At 44.1% G+C, this 2,248-nt stretch overlaps 1 pseudogene; it reads right to left on the bottom strand.

Moving 5' to 3' along the window:
- Window positions 1-593: 593 nt before the first annotated feature.
- LOC149114834 (uncharacterized) lies at window positions 594-1,982 on the bottom strand (annotated as a pseudogene).
- Window positions 1,983-2,248: the final 266 nt, after the last annotated feature.

Here is a 2,248-nt window from a genome sequence, read left to right on the forward strand (position 1 = left end):
ACTCAGTGTGCTCCTTTACTTCTTTAATGACTCCAAGCTGTGTTAATCTCTTCAATTCTGCTTTTTAGGGCGGTTTCAGGCTAACTGCAACTTGGCGCGGTGGGTGTTGAACGGGTTTGTAGCCTTCTTTTAATTGGATACGATAAGGTCCACCTGGCAAAGTTCCTATGCCTTGAAACACATCAGCGTATTCCTGCAGTAAATAATCCTTAGTTGTAGGCAACGAGTGTGTCTTTCCATTAATAGTGATCTTCTCTTGAGAACGCTTTTGGATCACTGGTACCACTGGATCAGTGCATTTCTGAACTCTTGGAATTACTGGACCATTAGTGGTTTTCGCCGGCTCTTCTACGAGTGTCTTGATAGACCTATCTGTCTTAGCCTGGACAGCAGGTTTCTGGATCTCAGGGAAACTGACGTATTCCATGACTTACGCTTGCTTCCTGCCTAGGATCATAAGACCTTTGCTGTCTGCGACTTCGCACAAGACTCTGAATATCTTGTTACCATGGTAAAGGCACACAATGCAGGATCCAAGGTTTTCCACTGGACTGTCATTATAGCCTTTGAGATTCACCGTTGGTTTGCCCAACTTCAAGTCGTCTCCGAAGAGTACTTTAGCCTTGTACAACGGCAGAATGTTGCAACTTGCTCCGGTATCAACCTCGCAATCAATCTGGAAGATTTGTGATGAAGATTCCTGGCTGATCCATAACGGGCGGATGTGAGGTTCCGATTTTGGATGACTGAGACTTTCCACTGTTACTGTCTTGAGGTGATGAATAGGCGCGTTGAAGTAAACTGGCTCGTATTTAATGCAGTACGCAGTCCACGCACTCGGGAGCTGTTGCAGACTGGACTTGTAACTCATTGAAACGTGCGTCTTTACTCTTTGATCTGCACACGGAACCGTAATGCCCTTCCTTCCCACACTTGAAGCACTTTGCCTTCTTTGCGGGACACTCACCTTTGGGATGTGACGGTTTCGCTCCACAGTTGAAACAACTTTCTCTTTTGGTCTTTACTTGTTTCTGATCCTTGGAACCTGTCCTATGGGGCTGATCGTTGGAACCGGGTCTTTGGGGCTGCTGTCTGTTCCACTTGGCTCCTGTCTGCCTGTTTCCTTGGAGTTTATGAACTTCCATTTGTAGTGGATCGCCTTTGAATTCCGGTCGCATATAACCAACCTGGTGTGCTGTGGCATCCTGATTCTGAGCGATTTCTATTGCCTCTTCCAACGTCAATGCTGAGCCTTTTTCAATGCACTTGTAATAGGCCTCTTAGGAGCGTAGCCCAATTACTATTGCATCCCGAAGCAGTGGATCGCGGGCTTCTGTATGATATTCACACTAGTCGCACAGAATAGTGGCTTTGTCAATGTACTCTGCAAGGTTAAGATCACCTTGCTCCAGGCGGCGGAGGTTTGATGCGGCTGCGAGTGCGTTGGATTTCGGCTTTGTCCACTCCACGAACTTTTTTAACAACACGCTTGGATCTTCCTTCTGTTCCGTGGTGAGATTCAGTGACTTTATGTGCGTTCTTCCAGTTTTTCCTGCCCAAATGAGAACACAATTTGCTTTCACGGCTTTGCTCTTCGAAGCTAACGGACCATTCAAAAGGAGTTCACATTCCTCAACCCAATCTAAGCACTTTTGGTAACATTCGGGGCCCGGCGTGAAGTTTCCTTTCGACGCTGGTAAATGCTCTAATTCAGCCATTGTGGATTAGAGAATTTATCTTTCCGAAAAAGCTGGCGGTGATCGCTGTCGACGTTAGTCTTGGCTGGGTTTGTAAAATCCTGACACCATGTTAACTACTCCGGATGGCAAACGTTTTATTGCTTGAACACATACACTAATAATGAATAAAATGCCGAGCTAAACTTACAAGTTTTTATACTTATGTAAATCTTAGAAGGTTCCAGAAGCGTCTCTGCATATATTTGGGCTTGCGGGACAATGCATACCAATTATCAAACACTCTGCATTACGACTATGCCTGAAAGGTGACAGAATAAATATAACTACATAAGCTGGTCTCTTTTCTTTTCTATGTTTATTTTCTTTGCTACTGTAACGCTATACAGTAAAAGCCCGCATAAAAGAACAAGTGGATTAAGAACATTCAGGCTGAAATTTGGTCAAAAAAAGTACCATATACATAAGAACATATTCAGCCTGAAAGATGAAAATTGTTCTTATATGAAAAAAAATTGCCTGCCAGTTAGATTAGATTAACCTACTAGGGT

Source organism: Orbicella faveolata, unplaced genomic scaffold (assembly GCF_042242905.1).
Source record: "Orbicella faveolata isolate gen_17 unplaced genomic scaffold, um_ofav_v1 contig_13, whole genome shotgun sequence".
Classification (NCBI taxonomy): domain Eukaryota; kingdom Metazoa; phylum Cnidaria; class Anthozoa; order Scleractinia; family Merulinidae; genus Orbicella; species Orbicella faveolata.